The sequence below is a fragment of the Callospermophilus lateralis genome, chromosome 15 (assembly GCF_048772815.1).
Source record: "Callospermophilus lateralis isolate mCalLat2 chromosome 15, mCalLat2.hap1, whole genome shotgun sequence".
Lineage (NCBI taxonomy): Eukaryota > Metazoa > Chordata > Mammalia > Rodentia > Sciuridae > Callospermophilus > Callospermophilus lateralis.
Genome location: NC_135319.1, coordinates 84,710,439 through 84,723,147, shown reverse-complemented (window position 1 = coordinate 84,723,147; position 12,709 = coordinate 84,710,439).

The following is a 12,709-nucleotide window of genomic DNA, read 5'->3' as shown; positions in this document are numbered from 1 at the left end:
GGACTGGTAAAGTTATGCTGTGGTAACAAACATCCCCTCCATCTCAGTGACGAAAAACATCAAAGATTTATTTCTCATTCATGCTATATGTACTGTAGGGTCAAAGATAACTTTGCTTTTTGTAGTTATTGGGAAACACAGGCTGCTCTGGACTCTTGTGGCATGTCAAAATCTTCATAGTGCTTCATGTCTTACACTGGCAATCATAAATTTCTGGAAGTGATATTCATCATTTTCTTGTAAAGTTCTTTGGCTTAACCAAGTCACAGGTTATGCCTAACTTCATGAGGACAGAGAAGAACAGTCCTACCATGCACCTGGGAGAAGGTGAGGCAGAGTGTTTGTGAACGCCTAACAACCACCACAACCTTGAAATGCAAAAAATGGTACTGTGTGAGTAGGATGTTATTAAGGACACACTATACAGGTAATTCCTGGGATACCTTTCCATCTTGATGACAAGTCCTCAAAAATATTTGTTGAATAAAATGACTATCTCAAAATATCCATAGTTTTTTTTTCAGAGAAAGGAAATTACAAAAAGAGTCATTAGTACAAAGGATATCTTCTCACCAGGTCTAAACCGAGATTTAGGGAGTGGCTGTGTTGGAATAATGTCCCTCCCACGTCTCCTTCCATGGCTTTCTGTCTATATAATGACTTGATATTTATCTTTATTGGAGAAAGCCATGGAGTTGGACCAAGAGGGCTGGTGAGAGAATCAGTTTCACACGAAGGGCTGAAGGAGTTGTTTTGACGAAGTATTCTGTAAGATTCTGGATAGAAGTAGTGTAGCAGAAGTAGGGGTGGGGCGGGGGTCTCAATGAGGATGGAGCACCCCAGAGTGAAGATGGGGAGCCACCTCCTCTTTCTTCCCCTGCTGTCCAGTAAGGTCTCTTGAGGTGGCTGTGGCATCATCGTGACTGTGAAGGAGCCTACGTGAGGTGCCTTCTTCAGATGGTCACACGGAGCAGCAGGCTCCCAGGGAGGCTGGAGTGAGGAAACAGGGGAGATGCACCTGTGTCATCCTGGAAGTAACTGGGGAAGATAGAAGTGGAGGGCTGAGCTTTTGCAGATAAGCAGGGAAGTTTAGGAGCTTGCAGATTCTAGGCATTCATTTAATTTCATTCCATTTCTATCCAAAGTCTTATGAAGCTGGGAGACATTCCAGTTGTGTGACAAATTAAGAAGATTTGAAAGAGTCTGTGTAAGGAACAGGGCTAAACAGGTTGGCTGATGCCAAGATCTGTGAGTGGGAGAGTTAGAAAAGAGGTCTGTTGTAGGTATTTTAGTGTTGATTCTTGGTGAGCAGAGGAGTATTGTTTGTTGGTGAATGGTAGTGCAAGCAATAACATTGACTTAGGTTAGAAAAGGAATTAGGACAGCATGGTCAAATGACTGAATCCTGAGACTAAGTATTGTTTAGAGTGTGCATGCATGTGAGTGTGCGTAGTTATGGATGCATGTGTAGAAACACACATCTAGCTGCCACCAAGGCCTCTCTGCAAGGTAGCACACACAATTGGCTTATGCCTGCTTGCTTGCTATGCATTTTATCCTTGGACCTTCTGTGAACATAGGTGCTAGCTGATCAGGAGAGTGTGGTTTGGAACTTGGGGCCATTAGCACCCTTGGCTCTCGTCAAGCCACAAAGAGCGATCACTCGTCTCCTGGGCATGGTGAAACACTCCCTTCTCACCCACAAGGTCTCCAAGTTGTTTGGTCTGGTGTTGTTGTGATGATGGGATGTTCATTCATGTGGTCAAGTTTGTTTTTGTTAATCGCCTGTGAGTCAACAGCTATGTTACGCTCTACAAGGAGAAAGCTTATGTTCTTACCACACACGTGTCCAAGTTTATTGAGTAAAGAAGGAAGGGCCCTGGAGAAGCATCTTTGAAGTTATCCACCTCCAGAAGAGAAACTGATGCGCTCTCTCCCCATCAGTGATGTGCAGAACAATCAAGAACGGAGTCCCAGCCATAATGAACCTAGCCTCGGGGGGTTAGGGGAAGGCAGCAGAGACAGGGGCAGGCCAGGAGGCCAAGGCTCTGCTTCCTTCAGTGCAAGGTACAGTTATTGATGAGTTTAAGAAACCATGGGGAGGGAATGTAATTATGGATCTTCATGAACTAGGAGCAACTCTCAAAAACAAAAGCAGAATGCAAATGTTTCAACAAGGCAAAGAGATTGGTGAACCCAGTGGAGAGCGGGAAAGAAGAAGAAAAAACTCAGAATAAGTTTAGTGACTGAAAAAAATAAATAAAATGGGAAAAGAAAATCCTATTGTAACTATAATGACCATACAATTAAAAGTCAAGTATGCAGATTTAATATAGGACTGAACTCCAGTGATATTGTGTCAGGAAGAGAACAGTGATAGAAAAGAATTCAGTAAGACTAACAGAGAAAGAAAGAAACACATACTAGGCAAATGTGAAACAGAAGAAAGCTGGAATCTCCATATTCTGATGAGATTAAGTTAAAGATAAAAACTATGAAGGGACCCAGAGGAACATGACGTATTTATTAGTGCAACACGGGGGTATTGTGTCACCATAATGGACACAAGTACTCCTGATAATATTGCTTTAAAATATATTGAATCACAATTGTCAGAACTCTGGGAAGAAGTAAGTCAACCATTGTGGATAATAACTTTGTTTATTTTTTCTCCCTTTTAAAAATTGGTGCATTATAGTTATATGTGCTGATAGGATTTGTTGTTGGACAGTAATTTTAAAACAGTTCTTTCAAACTGATGGATCAAGTAGACCAAAGGTGGGTAAAGATAAGATGCATCTGATTAATGTAGCAAACTGAGAAACTATTAAGATATGTACGGAATTCTAGACCCAACCAACAGGAAAGGTAGTTTTTTTGTTTTTGTTTTTGTTTTTTTTTTTTGAAGAATAGATTGTTCACCAAAATCTCTATCTACTAGGCTACCAAAGAATCTTCTATATTCTGATGAATCATATTTAATGCAGAAAGTGTTCTCCAAAAAAACTAATAAAATGAGAAATCTGTGTCAGAGGAAAGATCACAAAAAACAGCCCAAATATCTGGAACCTAAATAATCTAGGTTAAACCAGGAACCATAAGGGAAATTATAAAAATACAAAGAACAAAAGAAAATAAAAGCTTCTAAAAGTCACCTATTAAAATTTGTTTATACAGCTAAAATAGAACTTAGTGGGATTGTATAGAAAGAGTGAAAACAAATTAAGAGTTCATATGGAAGAGTTAGGAAAAAAAGTCCAAAGAAATAAGAAGGATAGAGATAATAAATTTATGATAGGAATTTAAGATACATTAAAAATAATAGAGAAGGTTAACAAAACCTGAATTGAGTGCTGTGTGAAAACAAATATAAGACCCTGGAAGGCAGGCCGCTTCCTCCTGCCAGGAATGATCAGGATAAAGAGTAAAAAAGTAAACAATAGAGAAGGAAAAAGAAGGAAATAAATGAGACATAGTTGAGAAAAGTACTGTGAAAGAATAGTATAAAAAACTATCAGTAGATTTAAAAACTACAGGAAATGGAAACATTCATGGAAAGTTTTCTGTGAAAACTACATTTCTGGAAAAATATAAAATGCCACAGTTGATGAAAGAAAAATTGGAAAAAGTAAATAGATCAGTAAGTGGTAATAAAATTAAAATGGCAATCAAGGTCTTTTCTCTCATAAAAGTCCCAGATCCTGTGGTTTTATTGGTGAGTTCTATCAAAGTTTTAAGAAATAGACAACTCTAGAAAAGAGAAAAATGGTAAAGGCATCAGAGATCCTTTTATGAGACAAGTATATTCTTTATTATGTTTTTATTTGTGCACGATAGTTATGCATAATGTTGGGGCTCGTTGGGGCATATTCACAGATGCATGCAACATAATTTTCTAGTTTCATCCCTAGTACCTTCCCTTTCCCTCACCTCCTCCCTGCCCGATCCCCTTCCTCTCTTCCACTGGCCTTCCTTCTGTGTATTTATTTGTTTTAATCAGTGAGACTAGGATATTCTTGACTCCATTTCTATTAAAGACAGTGCAAATGGCCTTTTCACCTTGGAACATAAACCTTAAAAAATGCACAGTGAAATACAAGCTAAACAAGTATAAATGTGTAGAAAGGAAGAGATGAAACAAAAATTGTAAAATTATATAGGAATTAACAAGGAATGTATATCACAGGTAACATTTTAAGAATTTATGACTCAATGGAGAGCTTCTCCATTCTTTCAAAAGAGATGATTTGACATTTTAAATTCGTCAATTCTCTCCAAACTAATCTAAATTCCAGTGAACTTTATTTTTTCTTTTTTAAAGGAATGTGACAAAGTTACTGTATGTTCATAAATATATAAGTCCATGAATAGCTATGTTACAAGAAGAGGAAAAAGACAAACTTCCATTACCAGATGTTAAGACCTACCTAGGACAAACCTACAGGAATACAATAGGGTGCTAATGTTACAAAAATAGAGAAATAGACTTCTTGAATATAAATGACTCAGAAACTGATTCCTTTAGATGTGGCAATTGGCTATGGTAAAGGTCATTTGGCAGTAGAAGAAATTTCTTAATAGTGTGGAGAAAATGAAAACACCGTATAGAGAAAAACAAAGCCAGAGCCCTGCCTCATGCCATATAGAGCCTAGACCAGGTTGGATGGGAAAACCACGTGTGTGAAGAAAATCCAGACTTCAGGGGAGAAGACGCTGGACTTCATGCAAAAGGTGGACTTCTTCAACATGACCCCAGTGGAATAAACTATTTATACATGACACAAAGGGACCTGTTTTTAAAAGGACAACAGAGACAAAGTTAACAGACAGATGAGAGATTAGGAAAACATATGTACAGGGTCCCAGACCAGTGAAAGACCAGTAACTAGGATGCAAGGTATTCCACTAAGAAATAAGAGAGAAAACTCTAGAAAATTATGGACACGGGATATGAGCGGCAGTTCACGGAAGGGAGATGCGTGGCTAACAAATACGTAAAGAGATGCTCAAACTCAGTGGTTTTCAGAGAAATGAAAATTAAAATTAGAGTAGAATACATTCTCTACCCATTTTAATCAGCAGTATTGTATCAAGTTTATGCCTATGGGCTGGCAGGGATGGGGGAATAGGAACCCTTGCATCCTGCTGGGGGAAAGGGGAACTAGTCAGCATCCTGGAAAGCAATGAGGATAGGGCTTACTCAGAATCCCACCTATGGGCAATCTCAGAAAAAATTCCATGCATGAGTCCAGAGGAAGACAGAGGTGCAGATGCTTGAGCTTACTGTTTGTGTCTTGGGGAAATGGAGTCAATGTGCGCGTCCATTAGAGAGGAGTGGCTTAGTCCATGTAGAGGAGGGGCATCACTAAGTAGACAGCGCTACAACTGATGTACTCTCAGCAATGGGAACAGATCTTTAAAACTCGGCATTGAATTTCAAAAGGGGAAAAATGTGGTCCTTAGCCCCAAATGCCATTGATGTAAAATTAAAATATAGACACTCATGCAAAACCGTCAAACATTTTGTAGAGATACCTACCAATTTGAGGATACAGGTTAAATCCTTTAGAACTGTGGCTTGTGTAGAGAGGAAAAAAGGAGCAGGAGATGGGGTGGGGGAGACAGTAAATGATTAAAATAATGCAAGAGGCAGATTTTCCAAGACTGTGGAGGATATTAGCTCATGAACCCAGGTATAAAATAAACTCAACCCTCCGCCTGTGGAATCTGGAAAAGCCAAGTGAAATGACTCCATGTTTGTATATTTCTGTTCATGTGTAGTTTCTTTATTTCTTGTTTGCTATCAAACATGGACGACTTAAAATGGGAATTTTCTAAACTTTGAAGTCATCCTTGAAAGAAAGAAGTAAATTTTTTCCGTTGCTGTAATTTAGAGGAAATAAGTAGGCCACATCCTGAACGTGGAGAAGTCCAGTCTGGGGCTCATCACCTGTTCCTGGCACCTGGTTTTACTTGGCCTCTCATTGTAGCCGGTGGAAAAATTCCACAGAGACCTTCTGTTTTCAGAAGCTAGGCCGTGGAGCTGGCACCCCCCGCCCACCTCCCTTTGCTGCAGACTTCCAGCTCCCGCTGATACTTTCCCTCCCATCAAGCTGCATCAATTGTAGTAGCGACTTTATGGGCTGATATCTGACCCCTTGGCAATCCCACCAGGCAAATGTTGAGTTGTCACAGGCAACCAGGTTCTCAGACAATGTCCAGGTTTCCCAGATAATAACTTGTGAAGATTTATTTTTTTTCATTAAGAGTCTGTTAGATTCCTTGAATTTTATTTGTAACATGGTACAAAGCAGCTTACTTGAATGCTGGTGACTTTCTTTTCTGAGGTGGCCTTTACCCTCTCCTAATGTAAAAGATGAATCATTCCGGGACCTGTGATGGGCCAGCTCATTTAACTCCTGCCTTGGCTTAGGTCACCGCCAGCCTGGTGCGGAGGCTCTATTTTCAGAAAACTTGTGGACATAACATTTCCCCACCTCCACCTGGCCCTCAGGGGAGTTTCTGCTTTATAAAGCCCGTACTGCCACACTGCAGGTTTCAGTTCCAGTTATTGCCTGGTTCTGTGAAGACCCTGGGCATCTGGAAAATGTCCTTTGTTCAATAAACATTCACGAACCCAAAGCCTATTAATGGTTCCCCAAGCAGTCTTTTTCCTCTCCCTGATTAATTTCTGTTATATCTACCATGGAAGCCTGTTAACTCTAGGTGTTTAGCAAAATTCCTAATAATTCATTTTGTTGCTGTGGGTGACATGGAATTCGTCACCAACTGTGGTCTACCTGAAGAACCCGGCGTTCTACCTATAGGTTTGGTATGGACTTAGCTGCTATTGTTCTGGTAAGGTTAGTAGCAGTAGATGTGACTTCTCAACAAATTTCCAGTCTCCAGAGTCGTAGAAATATGTCATGGAGGTAGAATGCTCCATCTATTAAAAGCACCATATTTTGTTATTTTGTGTTATAACTGGTTCAGGGGTCACAAAGGTCAAGGTCTCTGGGAAGCTCATCTGTGCTGTATGGGCCTTAGAAAAGACCATTGGGAATATGGACATTTTCCTGTTCCCCTTTATCATGAGGATATCTTTTGCATCTAATTATATTTATGAAATATACGTGTGTGTTTGAAAGACAACTTTCCCTCTAATAAATTAACTCACTTCTCTAAGACTAAGCTTCCTTAACTGAAATGAGGATTTTTCATTCATAGAGTAAAAACTTACCAAATATGTGTATGTGCTTTTTGGTGCTGGGAATAGAATTGTCAGCAAGGGAGACAAGGTCACCACTATTGTAGAACCTGCATTCTGCTTGAAATTTAAAGTTATAAAAAAAAAGGGGAGCAAAAAAATAGATTTTATAGGATTCAGTGCAAATATCATCATATCTTTATAGAGCGGTCATAAGACTGATCTGATGGCTGTTGCAAGAATCAGTGAGAAAATGTACTTCTGTAGTTGTTTCTGGTGCAATGGTAACTTTTTGAGTTGAGAGAACAGCTGAGGTTAAAGACTATCCTTTTTGGCCCTCATTAAGAGACCAATGGGCACGGTGACAAGGATGCAGCCAATGATCTTGAAGTGGTGCTGGCATGCCCATGGAAACTTTTTTCACAATAAAAGAAGAGAAGCACACATGCCCATTGGCGTCCTGAGAGAGTGTGTGGAATGGGTATGGAGGGAGGTACCAGTACCAGTCTGTGGAGCTCATCTCCCATCTGCCTCCCTTCCCACCCCACGGACTCCACTCTACATCGGGCATTGGGCTATCGCCCAGCAGGGGCCTGAGCAGGGCCTCGCTGCTCTTTGAGTTCACTTAGGATGAAGTTGAATGAATGCTTTTGCAGCTGGTGCGTGTGAGGGAGAATGTCATGCCAGGCCACGCCCTTCCTCCTGTGTTTTGACTCACGTACTGCTTGCTGAGCATCTCCGGCAACACTTCATCTGGCCCAGAGAAGGTCCTGGGTCCCTCCAGTTGAAGCACATTGAAATTCTAAATTCAAGAGGTTCTCATCTTCCCCATCCCAGTAGGACTCATGCCTTGGCCAGGGAAGAAGCTGCTCTAAGGGTTGGGGCTAGCCATTCACTGGCTTTGGACCTGTCCATCTAGAGCCTTGACCTTCTCTCTCCATTGTCCAGAGCTCGGCTCAGCTTGCCTGCTCTATAAAACCACATAATATGTAGTCACTCGATAGGCTGAGCCTATTGCTGGTGCTACACTTTGTGGTCCTTTTGGAAGCGACTGTGAAATATGATTGAAAGGCAAGTAGAAGGAAGGAAAATAAAAGTGGTATGGCTTGACAAGTCAGCAGAAATCAGGTCTGAATTTGTGAACCACTCCGTGGAGTGAAAGCCAAGAAATTGGAAATAAATCAAAATGACTGAACACATTTTTATATTATCCTTATTTAAATATTTGTTACATCCATTACAGCACTGAGGACTATTGACCTTTCCCAGGGGACGTTGATTCTTGGGCTTTGGCTTTTGTTTCCACAAAGCAAGTAATCAGTTGAACTCCCTGGCATTGCTCTTGGCCATGAAGCTTGTGGGGGAGCCATTCGGGGGGACTAATGCCTTCCCCGGCTGCCTCCGGACCTGAGCGGGCCAGGTCTGTAGCCTCGGAACCCCGCGAGCCAACACAAACATGCTGATTCCCCTGAAGTCGTTAAAAGGGGTTCTGTTGGGTTAGAGAGAATTCCAGCCGTGGCTCCTGGAAAACACAGCCAGGCCTAACAGTTGAGATATGTCACCACGGACTGGAAGCATGCCTTCTTCAGAGAAGCAAAACCCAGTGCTGACTTCCTGTAGGAATTCAATATGATAGAGATTTTGAAAATATTTAGCACAAAAGATTTTCACGTCGGGTGTGCAGAGCGGTACCTGGGACATGGAGAAGGTAAATTCATGAACCGGGTTGCATTTCAAGCCTGAAGCACGTCCTTCTGTGAACATGATTTAACAGCTCCGTTGCCCCAAGCCACGTGGACCACTTAGCGCAGCTGTGTCAGACATGCAAGTCAAGTCGGGGCTCGAGTGGCCTCGGCGTCTAATGGAGACTTGCCTCCTTGTAAGTTTACCCTCCCATTTTTAAGAAATAGTGTTTGCTGACACGCAGCCTTCATTAAGCTGCCAGACATGTCAGATAATGACAGGAAGCGCTGCCCAGATAAACCCAACTGTGGGGAGAAAAGGAGTTCGTCAATTAAATCATTAATGGATGTTTGAAATGCCATGATAATGGGGAGCCATGCGGCTCACACGTTCAAATGAAGGAGAAAACATCTTATCTCATTCCATGATTCTTGTTGGGGCCAAAAGACTCTCCCTTGAACTCGCTCTGTTTATAGATGGCAAGGAGTGAGGTTTATTTGAACCGGTTTTGTTTTGAGTTTGTGTGGGTTTTTCCTCTCCACTGCAGACTGTATTCTTGGACTTTCTGCGTCTCTGAGCCTGGGTTTTTCTTTTTGCAGCCGTGCCAGAGTTCATCACCACTCACTTCTGGATAGTGTAAATGCGGCAGTCGCTTCCTGTCCGCAGAGCACTCAGAACCTTCACCGGAGTTCTGGGGGTTACAGGCACGTGGGGGATCGTCACCTGAAATGGCTAAAAAAGTGTTTTTCAGAACTCGGCACAAGATGTTCACGCTGTCTGTAGGAAGACTGTTCCTAGTTAAGCACGTGCCCTCCCAGTGCACGGGGAGAATAGAGCAGACCGCAAACAGACCAGAGGGGGACAACTGAGAGCAGAGCAGGGAGCTGCCTCTGCCTGTGCCCCTCTGCAGGGAGAATGAGCTTGTGGGCACCAATGGAGAATGCCAGAGAAGGGGGTTCACCCACGGAAACGGTCCTCATGCTGTCTCTGAGCATCAGAGTTACTGAGAGACTATGAAAGCTGGGTTGTGGGTTCTGTTCTGAGGAATTCTGATTCAGTTAGGCATGGGAAGGGGTCGCCCTGACAATGTGCCTTTCTGACCAGTCCTCAGGTGAATTAGATGCTGCTAGAGCATATTTTGAGCATCACTGATATAAGCTAAAAGGCACAAAGGGCCTTATCATTTAAGGTCAAAGGGAAAGAGGCCAAATGTTCACGCTGGACATAATTCTTTACTTCTCTTGTCCATTTTAGAGGAGAAACTATCATATGAAAAATACAATAGTCCACCCTAATCCTCAGTTTCATTTCCTATGGTTTTAGTTTCCTGGGGTAAATCACAATCAGAAAAGAGTAAATGGAAAATTCCAGAAACAAACATTTTCTACATTTAAAATGATGTGTTATACTGAGTTGCATAATGAAATCTCACACTGTCCCTCTCTGTTTTGCCTGGGAATTGATTTGTCCCTTTGTTCAGTGTATCCACCCTGTATACATTGCCTGCCTGTTAGTCACTTAGAAGCAGTTTAAGTTATCAGAACCACTATCATGGAGTCACAGTGGTTGTGTTCAAGTAACCTTTTTCTGACTTACTAATGACCCCAAAGGCAAGATTAGTAAGGCTGACAATTCAGCTATGCCAGGGAGAAGCCAGCCGTGAAGTGCTTCTTTAAGTGAAAAAACGTGAAAGTTCTCAACTTTAGAAAACAAATTGTATACAAAAGTTTATAAAATCTTCAGTTCAATGAGATATTTTAAGAGAGAAAGACCATGTTCACATAACTTTTATTACAGTATATCATTATACTTATTTTATTGTTCATTTCTGACTGTATCTAATTTATAAATTGAACTTTGCCATGAGTATTCATGCCTTGGAAAATACATAGTAGGTATAAGGTTTGACACCATTTGTAGTTTCAGGCATCCACTGTGGGTTTGGGATGTATCCCCCACAGATAAGGGGGAACTATTGTAATTTTTTTTTTTTTTGGTCTTAAATATAAACACACACAATCCTGGCTTTATTTGTATACAAATGGCTGCTGTTTGTTTGGTGATCTCTACTAGTAACACAAGGGAGGTGTTCCCTAGGAGTGGGATTCTTTGAGAGAGCTGAGCAGGAGAGCTCAGGTAAGGAAGAGGCCCAGTGCCTGGCATTTTGGTGCAGGAATCCCAGCCTTGGCACTGGCCCACACTCCTGCTTGCTGAACTGTATGGCTCCACCTTCCTCCAGATAATTTTCTCCAACCTGGGATCTCTCCTCCCAGTTTCTTCTTACCTTGTTATTGTGTCTCAACACTTGGCCCATCGCTCCTCAGCAGAAACTTCTCCTGGTCCTGCAGACCGACTGATGCCGCCTGACACATTCTTAGAATGTAACTTTCCTCTTGTTATCTGAGTTTCCTAGTGTCTGACATGCGTGGACAACGTCTGGCCTCACTTGGAGAAACTGGCCCCCAAAACTTCTACCACGCCTGGAGAATGCTATAAATCAAAGTCCCTGGGTTTGTGTAAAGTAAAACCAGTGCCCTGAGTTTTGAATCCCCCAGATTCATAATTGCCCCCAAATGTATGAATGACCAGGGTAAGACCTGAGGGGATTTTCACGTACCGGGATTCTAAAGTGGGAGACAATGGGGCCATCATGTCATGGTGACAGCAACAGAATTTGGCCACTTGATGATCTTTCCAAATTGAAGCTGGGGAGTCGCTGGGGACAGTTAGAAACAGGAGCCGTTTGTGCATCCCAAACTGGGGGCTGCACTCATGACTTATTTCTTTGGAGAAGTTTTAAAGGAATTCACAGAATGTAAATGATTCATTATCTTAACGATCCAAAACATGTCAGCGGGTGTCAGGAATACGTATCGTGTTCTCAGGTTGTGGTTAAATATTGGATCAAGCTCTAGATAACATTGCACATGTCACCGCCTGGGGCTTAGAGATTGGAAAGGAAAGGAGAATCCGATTTAGCTGGGGGGAAGCTTTTTCCATGCAAGCAAAAAAGACACTAGTCTTTGTCCTCATTTCAGAGCCACTTCTTTGGCCTCAGAGACTTTGCAGTGTGGGTGCTTGTGACTAAGTCAGCCACTGTCCTCTGCGCTCCCTTCCTCGTCCCCTTTCCAGCTCCATTATTCATCCTGCCTCTGCTGTCCCCCTTATAGTCAGCTGCTGAGGATCTGGCCTTCTGGCTTCCTTTCTCCGTCTCTGCAGGGACCCGCATGTGACAATCCTCCTTACTGCCCCATCCACCTGTTCTAAATGGTCTCACAGTGACGCCACCGTGGGCTCCCTGTGCCGCCACCGTGGGCTCCCTGGGCTTCCTCGTAAATGTGCTCAAAAGGATAATTGTGGTTTCTCAGTTACAGGCTCGATGTGAGGTGACAGTTCCGTGGTCAGTCTAGCTGTAGTGGGAGTTAAAATTATCCACGCTTGTCTACACTCATGCTCATGGAGCTGTCTGGCTCCACCTTTTTCCAGCTGATTTAGCCTTCTCCCCGCTGTGGGGTGTGCAGCCCGAGTCCATGGCCTGCTCAGGAGCTGTCCCGCTTGCCTTGCGACATTCATCAGGCCATGGCTGGTGCATTCAGATTTCTCTCTTTGATGAATTGTGAGAAACCGTTTTTTTTTTTTTTTTTTTTTTTTAAGGTACCAGGGCACCAGGAATTGAACTCAAGGGGACTCCAACTCTGAGCCACATCCCCAGTGCTTTCATGTATTTTTTTTTATCCAGAGACAGGATCTCACTGAGTTGCTTAGCACCTCCCTGTTGTTGCTGAGGCTGGCTTCAAACTCACAATCTTCCTGCCTCAG